This window comes from Cupressus sempervirens, chromosome 11 (genome assembly GCF_028749045.1).
Source record: "Cupressus sempervirens isolate cs-2001-9-10 chromosome 11, ASM2874904v1, whole genome shotgun sequence".
NCBI lineage: Eukaryota > Viridiplantae > Streptophyta > Pinopsida > Cupressales > Cupressaceae > Cupressus > Cupressus sempervirens.
This window is the reverse complement of record NC_143128.1, coordinates 104,804,981-104,817,402: the sequence shown is the minus strand read 5'-3', so window position 1 is coordinate 104,817,402 and position 12,422 is coordinate 104,804,981. Positions and strand designations below refer to the sequence as shown.

Below are 12,422 nucleotides of genomic sequence, written 5' to 3'. Positions count from 1 at the left end.
ATGACAATAGAGGATTGTTGAAAACTAGAAGATGAACAGAGAGGAATGGAGGGTTTGTCAAAGAAATCTGTCATTAAGGGGAAAAACGGAGAAAATAATGGCAATAAGATGCCAACTTGTGCGAAGGAGTCATAAATAGCAAATGGCAAGGACGAAAATGATTAATTGGAGAGGAAACACAACAGTACAACACAACCCCCCCCCCCCCCCCCCCCCCCCAACTTTGGCACGAAAATTTCCCGATTTCGCTAAACTAGAGAGAAGAAATAGAAAATTAAGTACAATAAAAAAGGAGGGTAAGAATTCTTCCCTTTAAAGTAGAAGGATGATCAGCTGATGATGATTGGTTGATGATAGTCAGAATCAATGTCGCACGAGCCAAAGGAGTGATGATGCTGAAAAACCCAAGGAACACCTCCGAAAAAGGAAGGTAGTTAGCAGCATGTGAGAAGTAAATAAGACTTGCAGCACAAAGATTTGAAAAGGAATGGTCATCAAAGCGCAAGATATTGAGCAGAGACACGTGGGAGGTACAATTGTATTCTTGAAAATCTGGAGCGATAGGAGGGTCACTTGGAAGGGACACCAAGGGATGGGCTACAGGAACAAGGAGACCTCTTGTCGCAACCATCAAAGTCTATTGCTGAAGGTGCATCACGCACTCTCCCTTCGTTTTCTTCATTTTTAAAAAAATAATTTACATACGATACTAGATCGCCGAGAAATTGGTTTTCAATCAAGTGTTGCCTGGAAGTGCTAGCGGACTAGTTTGCAGGACCAGGAAGTTTGACAACTACAAGTCGCTGGATTACCCAGTTTTCAACAAGTAGTTGGCCAACAATGCCAGAAAACTGGTTTTCATTGTTGGATCATTTTAAATTTTTTATTTTATTTCGTATATATATATAATGATATAGATATATTCTTCAATGTTGAAAGAGACCAAAGGGAACCATGGTGAGTCCCTTGGCAATCTCCAGAAAGAAAGCTTCCTTCGAGAGAGGCTTCTTATATAGCTTCAATCGATGACCATTAACGAGGAGCTGGCGACGTTTAGAGCCCACAGTGCAGAGCTGAACTTATGTTATATCTGCAGAAATTATCCTCAAAGAGGCTTCTTATAGTTTTTGTAATGTCTCCCTTGGCTGCCGTTCCCTTTCAGCAGTCAGCATGAATCGGGAGCTTTTGTTTTGTTTTTATTTCTTTTTCTTTTTCTTGTGTGTTAATTCTATCCTTACTGAGTGCAGGCATTATATGTAGAAGTTGTAATGAAAATGCTTCTCTTAAATTTAGAGTGACTAACTATTAGCAGCTGTTTGTAGTGTTAGAGCAAGATGCTTTCTGTTTGCTGGTTTAGATTTTTAGGACAAAGCTTCTTATCCTAAACTTGGCACTCCACTGAGATGGGTACTTGTTGATATCAATATATGAAGGCCTCCATTTGTTTTGATCTTGAATAAGTTCTCATTCTTTTTGAGTAGGTCTCATCATATTTCAACCTCTTGGTGAATTTTACAAAATCAAAAACATTTTTATAGTTCGTTCTAGAATTCATTTGGAAAAGGGTTTTTTAATTAAGTTTAATTTTCAGAAACACTTTCTCTATTAGTTTTTCTTCCTATAAAACCAACAGTAAACAATTGTCTTACTTTAATGCTCTGCTTAGTTCTGCACTGCGCATCTTATTTATAGAATTAAAAAAGCACCTAGTTTAATAAAGTAGATAATTTAGTATTTAAAATGTTTAGATTAGATATGTAAACTATATATGCTTGTGTATCTTTTGATAAATTTTAAAAACTTTATTCACAGTATAAAAAAGGCCTAAAAGATTATAGTTCAAGATATTCAGAGGACAGAAATTGAGAAAGCAGAGAAACAGATAGTTGAAGAAATCAGGGTATCTCATCAGAATTGCAATCTTGATTTAACATCTGAGAGAGGGTCCATCATCCTAGAGCAAGGGCCTATGTGAATAATCCTCACATGGAATTGACAGTCCAGACTCTAGACTGTAAAACTTTTGAATTTGTAAATGCATGATGTCAATCAGTATCCTCTGTGTTGATTTTTCAAACCAGAATATAATCGATGCTATAATCAGAATCTTTAACAAGGAGACACAAGAAAACCAGAGATGAATTTAGCCTGGGAAAACCCTCCTAATCGAGGAAAAAAATCCAGCCACACTTAAAAGATAGATCCTTTATTGAGTTTCAGTACTCCAACAAACTACAACAAACTTCTAGCTATGATTTTTCTGGGTCAATCATCATTTAATCCCTTGATTACATGATACTCATAAAGAGAAATAGTCATATATCTCAAATACAAAATGCAACAGTAGGACTTATAAAATACATTTTGATTTTTATTCAGATCCTATGCAATCATGATAAACAAATGTTCCTTCAAAGTTCAGATATCAATCTCAGAGCCTCATTTCACCGAGAGAAGAAAACACATGGAAAATACCAGAATTGAAGACAATTACAGAAGACTTAAGAATCCTGCACCACAAAAAATGGTGTTTGATCACATAATGACAAATTTTGCACATCTTTGATTGAATGCTTCAGGAATTCAAAGAGTCTCCACTTGGGTCGACAAGGTGACAACAGTTAGTAACTGACATCGTCAAACCAATTACAGGAGAAGGAACATTATTATCCAACTGAGACCATGCCAGATAATAAGCGTGAGCCACATCGTCGCACATTTGGCGCTATGACACACTAGCTTGACGGTGATGAAGGAATACACACACACACACACACACACTGACACACATGCAGCTCCCGAAGGACATAGATTAATGCTGTAATCACAAAATATCTGCCTGCACACGATATGTCAAAAGACTCGAATATCCTTCATGGAAGCCTGACAATGTGTCTTTTTCAAGAACCGAAGAGTCTTTTTGAAGAATCATGAAACGTCAATACTCACTGCATATGCCATGAACACAACATGAAACAACACAAAACAGCGAACAGAAGAATAGGTGATCAGCGGTTTGAACAATATTTATCGCTGCTACTAAAACTTCAACACTCCAGGCTGGTATTAATCAAGGTAAGTATATTAAGTCGATCATCTAAAACATGTCTATGATGATTACCATTGGCATGTAGCTAAGAGGGCTATTGGTGCTATCCAGTTGATCATGAATGCTGGAGATTAACCCTTGTGAATGTAGCTTTTGTACCTCATTATCTGGGTATTGCATAGATCAAGTATATTATTTGAATAGGTTGAAGATCTTGTAGACTCCATCCAGTTCATTGCTCGTAGGAGCACACCAATAGGCATTAAGAATAATGTTCAAAGCAATTTGATCAGACAAAACATTATTCATGAAACAAGGCAGCCTAGGAGTAGGTTCTTTGTATTACAAGGTAATTGGTAAATACTTGCTTATTAATAACAGAGACCGAAAGGTCAATTTATACAAAAGGAAGAGACGATGTTTCCTTAGGAAACGATCGTAAAGAATAGAAACATTCTATTCCAGAGAAAGCAAAAAACGAAAGCAAACTAAAGCTAAAGATATTTACAAGATAACCATTAACTAATAATAGACGTCTTATCTATTATTGTAATACCCTCCCTTAATGGTTAATCTATCTAACACACCAAGCTGTCCTCTGAATTTGACAAACTTATTAGGACCAAGAGGCTTGGTGAGAATGTCTGCAGTCTGATCTGAGGTAGGAACATACTGCAGATCTATAGTCCCGTCTTCAATCAGCTGTCGTATGTAATGACAATGAACATCCACATGCTTGGTTCGTTCATGGAAAACTGGATTCCGTGCTAACTTGATAACGCCTTCGTTATCAACAAACAGAGTAGTCGGTCCTGCTGGTGACATCTGCATATCCCCAAGCATCCGACGAAGCCAGATAGCTTCACATCCTGCCTTAACAGTCCCTCTGTATCCAGCCTCTGTAGAAGAGAGAGAAACTGCCTGCTGCTTCTTGCTGGTCCATGTGACTGCACCGGATCCCAAACTGAACACATATCCAGATGTTGACTTTTTATCATCAACAGAGCCTGCCCAATCTGAATCTGTGAACCCACCGAGTTTAGGATTAGAACTCCGAGAATACAGAAGTCCATAATCAGAAGTGACCTTCACATAACGAAGCACACGCTTTGCTGCCATCCAATGATCAGCCTTAGGAGCTGTAATAAAGCGTGAAATATAGCTGACTGCGAAGTTGATATCAGGCCTAGTAGCAGATAGGTAGATGAGGCTGCCTACTAGTTGCCTATGTGTAGTATCATCAACGGAAGGAGAATTAGACTTGGCTGATAACTTGAGACCTTTCTCCATAGGTGTAGATGCAGGTTTGCAATCCTGCATTCGGAATTTGTCTAACAAGGCTCTGGCATATTTGGACTGAGAGATGAATATACCAGAAGACTGTTGCCAAACTTCAACACCTAAGCAATAATGCATGAGCCCAAGGTTAGTCATATCAAAAGACTGGCATAAGTGTTGTTTGATTCCCTGAATCAAAGATGCCGAACTGCCAGTGATGATCAGATCATCCACATAGATAACCAGAAGGATGATGTCACTGTCATTAGTCTTGATGTACAGATTTGAGTTTGAAGAACTCCTCTTGAAGCCTTGATCACTGAGGTACATATCAATCTTGATGTACCATGCCCGAGGGGCCTGCTTCAAACCATAGAGAGCTTTTACCAATCTGAGAACCTGATGGTCTTTACCAGCAACTTTGAAACCAGGTGGTTGCGTCATGTAGACCTCTTCATGGAGATCACCATTCAGGAAAGCACTCTTTACGTCCATCTGATGGACCTTCCAGCCAAACTGTGCTACCATGGCTAAGACTAATCTGATGGTGCTCATCTTTGCAGTAGGAGCAAAGGTCTCCTCATAATCAATGCCCTGACGCTGAGAAAAGCCCTTTGCCACTAAACGAGCTTTGTACTTATCCAAAGTACCATCTGATTTGTATTTGATTTTGTAGACCCATTTGCAGCTAATGGGTTTCTTCCCTGGGGGAAGATCAGAAAGGACCCAAGTGTTGTTCTTTAGCAGGCTCTGGTGTTCAGATTGCATGGCCTGTTCCCACTCTGGAATTCCTTTAGCCTCGGAATATGTTTGAGGTTCAAACACACTGTGAATGTTGGCCATAAGAGCAAAGTTAACAGAATCTATAGTTTTGCTCTTTTTTCGAGTAGTTCTCCCATCAATGAGCTCATCATCATGAAGATCAGCAAGTGTCTTAGCCCACCACTTAGGCCGGAGAGGAGAATGACCAACAGTAGTACTAGGAGATGCTTGATCAGCAGGATCCTGATCAGAAGAATCTGGATCAAACTCAGGTGAAGCATCTTCAAAACGAGGTGATCCTGCAAGAGAAGCCGGAGGTGGATGTACAGGTATCACTGGCAGGACTGGAGCTGTAGGAGCTACTGGAGCCCTCCCATCAAGTGGACCTAATGGAAGCCGAACTCCCAAATCATGAACCTGCATAGGCTGGACTGCTGGATCAGGAACAGGAGAAACAGGCATGAATGGTCCTCGCTGCTCATCAAAGACTACATCGCGGCTGTATATGAGACGAGATGTCTCAACATCAATAAGGCGGTAGGCTTTGTGAAGACTGCTATATCCAGCAAGCATCAGTTTCTGACTCTTGGCATCCAACTTGGTGCGTGAAGCATCAGGGATCCAAACAAAAGCAAGAGAGCCAAAAACCTTTAGGTGGCTGATTTTGGGCTTGCGACCTGACCAAGCCTCTTCCGGAGTTTTACCTTTGACCGCCACTGTGGGTGACCGGTTCAACAGATAAACTGCAGTGTTAACTGCTTCTGCCCAAAAACGCTTCGGAACATGTCTGTGTTCAAGCATGGAACGAGCCATCTCGGTGATTGTCCTATTCCGACGTTCAACTACACTGTTCTGTTGTGGCGTGTGGGGTGTGGTGAACTGGCGTTGGATGCCATGTGTATCCAAGAAGCTGGAGAAAACATTAGAACAAAATTCCCCCCCATTGTCTGATCTAAGAGTAATAATAGATTTCCCAGACTCTTTTTCAACTAAGGGTTTAAACTTCTGAAATACAATAAATGCACCTGATTTTTTTTTAAGGAAATACACCCACATTTTTCTACTGAAATCATCTACAAACAACAGAAAATACCTGTATCCAAGAACAGAAGGAGTGGCCATAGGGCAGCAGATATCAGCATGAACAAGCTGAAGTACTTGAGAAGCTCGCCAAGAATTGCCACTGGGGAAAGGTGTGCGATGTTGCTATCCAGCCTGACATGCATCACAAACTCCAAGGTGTTGGGTTTGAATCTCTGGCAAACCAAGAACAAGCTCATCCCGAGCAAGTTGTGAGAGATAATGCACATTTAAGTGCCCATATCGCTGATGCCAAAGTGTGCTGATGGAAGATCGCCGAGCAGCCATAGCTAAGTCCTGAGAATCACTAGAATCGGTAAGTCTGAAAAGACCATGATCCTCAAGACCAACTGCAATAGTATACTTAGTCGCCCGATCAGTGATGGTGCACTGATGTGAACTGAAGGTGACTGCCAAGTGTGGAGAATGTCGCAGCAACTGACTGACCGAGAGTAGATTTAGTTCCATCCCTGGAACGTAGTACACATCAAGGAATATGAGCTTCCTCCCAACAGATTGAATTTGAATGTTGCCTTTACCAACAACCGTGTACTCTTCTCCACCACCAAAGATAACAGAATCTGAATAAGGTTGGTAGTCAGTAAACTAGTCTCTGCGGTGAGTGAAATGTCGAGAGGCACCTGAATCAATGTACCAGGTAGATGACTGTACATGATCTGCGGGTCTTTTAGCCATGAAGGCGTAAAAGGCAGATTCCACCTGCTCAGTGTGCTCTCCACTGTTCGCTTTGGGTTGCGAACCTGATTGCTTAGACTGGGCAGCTAAGCGTTTCCGACATGCAACCTTCATGTGACCATACTTGTGGCAATAGTTGCATTGAATGTTCTTCTTTTTGGTACCATCGGATGCTGGAGCAGAAGACTTCTGCTGAGATGGTTGCTGAGACTTGCCCTTATCCTTCTGAAAGGATTTCACAGCAAAGGCTTGCTCAGTGGAGGTGGAACTGGAGCTGCTACCGAACTGTTGTTTCCACCGATCTTGCTGAAGTAGCAAGGTGTAGAGATCAGTGAACTTTAGATCAACACCAGTAGATGTGATGTTGAGAGTCTCGATAAAATGCTCATAGGAATTTGGTAAACTCCGAAGAGTGATTACCACAATATCCTCTTCCTCCATCTTGCGACCGATGGCAAGTAACTGATCACGGATTTCCTGAATCCAATTCAGGTGTGCCTGGAGCGAGGTGCGCTCATCCATGACAATAGAAAACAGAGTGTTTTTCAAAAAGAAGGCTCTGCTCTTGTCGGAAGTCTCATGAAGACCTTTTAGATGTGTCCAGATTTTGGCCGCTGTCTTGCCGGATGGAATCTGAGAAAGCTGGTCATCAGCGACGGAGAGTTTGAGAAGCATTACTGCCTCTCGATTGTTTAAATCCCATGTATCTTGATCAGGATCCGCAGAAGTCGGACGCTGCTTAACACCCAGAACAAGTTGATCGGTGTTTCGATATTCGAAGATTGCGATGATGCGCTGCTTCTAGGTTCCATAATTGCGACCATTGAATTTGGAATTATGCTCGAGCAGAATATTTGTCAGAGATGCCATGGCAGGTTTTTCAATGAAAAACTGTGAAGGCACGTTCTTCGAGGCAAAAATATGGAAGACCCAGAAGAATCAGAGAATGACCCAGAAAAAACGGACGACAACCCAGTTGAGCTCTCGAAAAACCCACCAAGAATCGGCAAACAAAAAATTTTTTCGACCCCAAAAATTAGGGTTTCGAAAAAAAAGGCCCTAGCTGAAAAAAGCTTGAAAAAACTTCAGATTTCTTGATGAAAAATGGTCGAATCTGCTTCCCAGAGCACGATGACAGACTGAGACGGCTAAGAGCATGAAGATTTGATATAGAAACATGCAGATTTTCACCCCAAAAACGCGAGTCTCCAAAAAATGGCCACGATTTCCATGCGATTTGCAGACCCGTAATTCGAGAATTTCTCCAAGCAGAAAAACCCTAGGTGGGTTTTGGAGAAATTAGCTGAAATAATTTTGGAAAAATTTAAACAAATAATTTCAAGAAGAAATTATAATTTTTTCCGAAAAAATTTAAGTATTTAGCTCTGATACCATATTACAAGGTAATTGGTAAATACTTGCTTATTAATAACAGAGACCGAAAGGTCAATTTATACAAAAGGAAGAGACGATGTTTCCTTAGGAAACGATCGTAAAGAATAGAAACATTCTATTCCAGAGAAAGCAAAAAACGAAAGCAAACTAAAGCTAAAGATATTTACAAGATAACCATTAACTAATAATAGACGTCTTATCTATTATTGTAATACTTTGTACATTGACAATGCAATTGATGTGGAAGAAGGACCAATGATGTGGAGGAAGCACCAAGGATTTCTGTAGAACCTGCCAACTGCCATTCCGATCGGTAGAAAAACAATGCTAACAGACAATGCACTAGGTCTCATTTTGAACAAACAAATGATAACAGATCACCTTTTCAAAAACAACAAATCTATTTCAGAATCCATCACCTACCATCTATAAAGAATATAATAGAGAAGAAAATGAGCTAGAAGCTAATCTAGGTAAAAAAACATATCTAAACCAAGCCTGTCACTAGCAGGCATGAAAAAAGACATTTGGCCCCGGAAAATCATGTTTTCAGATTTTGATCATAAAACCAGAGAAAAGCAAAAGAAAACTAAACTACCACCTAGATAGAAAGAACATTGAGGGTCATATACTTGTTAAGATGTCAAATGTAAAATAGAACTGCAAGGCAAACTACAAGGAAATATTAATTCTCTTCTAAAATCAAGCAAATTAAGGAAACTGTGGTGAAAGTGATTATTGAGCTTCCTAAAAGAATTAAAACTCTTTAGGAAAGCATTTTGTATAACACAAGATAGATAAAATAAATTTATTAATGTCCAATAAGAGACCACAAACGGATCTAAGGGACGGACTGAAGAGAGTACAAAAGGGCCGCAGCCAGCAGCAGGAGCACCAAACATTGTCTGTGGAGAGAACTAAAAAGGAAAGCAAAAAGCAAAAAGCAAGTAGACAAAGCAAGAGACAAGAAGAGCCTAAGGATTTCTCACAGGCAAAAAGTACCCTAGAATAGAAGGACACAGCCTTAGGTGAAGGCGAGTAATGGTCTTGGGCTATCTAGAGGAAATACCCACTGCTGCGGAAGGTAGGGCGGAGCTGCGGAATGTACCCACTGCGAGGTCCCACAGATCTGGTGTGGCTTGAAGAAATAGAGAAAAGAACTAGTGACCTCTTTGCCCTTTGGGCAGGGGACACCGGAGTGAAGAAGGAAGTGATGAGTTAGTTAGAGTTTTGACTTAGTGCAGAAGAAAAAGGAAATTACATAAAGGGTGATAATCAAAATTTGTTTAGCCATAAATTCGTATCTGTCCAAAAAGCCAAATGGGTGATAACTTCTGTATATCAGATGCTAATCTCCAAGCAAACATAAGACAGGAACAATTTTCACAAATTCCATGTATATTATATTAGCTTTAGTGAAATTTGATAACTCATCACAAGGTGCATTCCATCTTAACAAAACCTCAATAGGCATTAGAGAGTGGAAATTGTCTGGTAAGATTACATTGGCCAGCCAGTCCTACGTTCTATTGCCTTATTGCCTAGCTGGAGAAAATCTAGAGTTATCAAAATTATCAAGAAGCTTCAACACTTTGAAAGGGAGATTATGAAGTTACTAGTGAGAAGCATTATGGGAAGTCAAACAATCAATAATTAAATTGTAATCTTCTTATATGATAAAATTCCAGACTTGAGCTCAAGCCCCTACATCAAGACTGAGAACCAAGTCTTCTGCTTTTGGAGTGTTGGAGTCAATGCTAGTAAAGCAAGTACCTACATTAATCACAAGAGTCTAATGATTGATAAGCCAAATTTCTTTTATAGACACCTTTAAAGTAACTTTAATCCAGCCTGCCAAGGGAACCATGAAACTTTAGCGACTTTCCTTTTTCCTTCAAGTAGTAACAGTGGATGTGAATTGTATGCCACTACAACATACATAATCAATACATAATGTTCAAAATGAAACATCAAATCTTACAACTCTCTTTTGAATATGGATGCTTATATGCTGAACAACATACATGGATTATGTGATCAAATGAGACAACCCCAATGTTCCTTCTTATTGTGGACTTTTACTCAGTTTTAATGATGTGATATGCTAGTTATTACAAAGGGACTTCACTTTTCTTTTAATGAGTATTAACTACTTCAACTACTTCCAACCAAATAAACTACAAAAGATAAGGGTTTTATATAGTCTAATCTAATCCTAGAGTGCAAGAAACTGTGGGTGTCTTTGCGACTCTGCTAGACTTAGTTTAGCCATTGACGTAAACCAAGCTAGTGCAATATCCTAAGGTAAATATGAGATGTTCAAAGTTCAAACTATTACCATTCCATTAACAACATCCATCAATGCATTATCAATATGCAAGCAATAATTGAAGTTAAGTTTATTATTGTGCAAGTTGACCATATAATACAAACTTACAATCAACAAGCAACTAGTGGTATGGTCTAAGTGATGTTGCCAGAGTGCGTCCACGATCACTTCCATTCAACTAAACACCACTTATAAACAACATGAAATAAAATCCTTATCTAAGCGAGGAATTGTAGAAACCATGCAATACTCCAAAATGATACAAGTAATTCTCCATGGAGACCAACAATGAATTAAGAGAAATTTGAAAGTATCATACCAACAATTTCAACAAGTATCTCTTTACAAGACAGACTTATATAGGAGATCCAATTTCAATGTGACTAGGATTGATTTAATTTCAGTGACTGAGATAAACTCATAACAAACCTTAATCAGGACAACCCTAAACAACAAATGACAGCAAGACACCAACATATGGGCCAATGAGAAAATCACATTCCGTATCCCTTTGAGGATGAACCAGTGAGAAAATAGTGTGTTCTGCATGTCCACTTGTGAATGATTCTGATTGGATGGTCTTGGAGATGTCAATTTGGAGCTCTTTGATTGGTTGAATGACAATTGGACAACAACACAGGTTTTCTTATCTTTGATCCTTATTTCAATTTTGTTTCTTCATTACCTTTAAGAAATTCTCTCATTAAACTTGTCCTTTAAATTGTTCTCAATTTTTTTGAATTGGCGGGTTTCCTTTATTGATCATGGACATTGAAATCATCATGTTTTTGAACCTTTGATGATGATAAAATTTCTTCATTTGTAGACTTGTTCGTCAACTATGGTCTTCTCGCGATGCTTGGGTCCCTTTGGATTCCCTTTTATGGGAATCCTATCTTTTGAATCTGAAAATGTTCTTATGTCCTCCTTTGACTGTTCTAGGTAGCCTTCTTGATGTCACAAACCTTTCCTTCACCCTAATAGGGAATATCCCTTTGCTCTTTTACAATCAGTCTACCATCCTACATGTAGTCACCTGTGGTGGAAATTTGCTTGTCATAGGGATTGATTGATTTCGCCCTCCTTGTTCAAACCTTGCTTTGGTTCCTGCTCATCCTCTTGGTGGAAAACTGATAGGGGCACGGATAAAATGAAGTCTCCATAAAATGCCTCTTTTTCTTTGCATACCTTTCCCAGCTAGTGGAAAATCAATCTGGATAGGCACAACCTGAAGTCCTTATATAAAATGCGCTTGCTTTGTCCTTGAAGCAAATCCTGTTTTGATCCTTGTGGAAAATTGATGTGAATAGGTTCAATTTTATTTCCCTATAAGATAGTCCTTATTTTTCAAGCATTTAATTAAGTGGACTGTTGTTTTGCATAGGGATACATGAATGTTTTAGAATTTGAACTTCAACTTGTCTATGGACTTTAAGTCCCCTTCTTGAATGTATCAAGTTCCTTTGGCTCGTTGAAGAATCGTCCATGTTGTAATTGCCTTGTTGAATCCTTCTTTCCTTATCCACTTCCCTACATTATCTTGAAGGTTGTCCTTTGAACTTGATTGCTTTAGGCTAGCCATGCTTCATTGCTATCTTTGGCCTTGAACTTGAATTTGTCTTCCACCTTCTTTTGTTCACTTCCTTGAAACTATAACTACCTTTTATCTGTTCATGATTCCTGGTATAAAGCTCGAAGTCAGTATAGTTAAGGAATTCTAGTAAGGAACAAATATGAGACCTATAAAACATTTAATTCAATTCTTAAACCCAATTCAAATACTTCAGAAATTTACATATATAGACTGCAAATGAAACATGCATTTGGATTAGA

At 39.2% G+C, this 12,422-nt stretch overlaps 1 protein-coding gene across 1 annotated transcript in view; it reads left to right on the top strand.

Annotated features, from left to right (window-relative positions):
- LOC149528421 (uncharacterized) overlaps positions 1-12,422 on the top strand; it is a 99,996-nt gene that overhangs the window by 46,360 nt on the left and 41,214 nt on the right. The window lies entirely within an intron of this gene.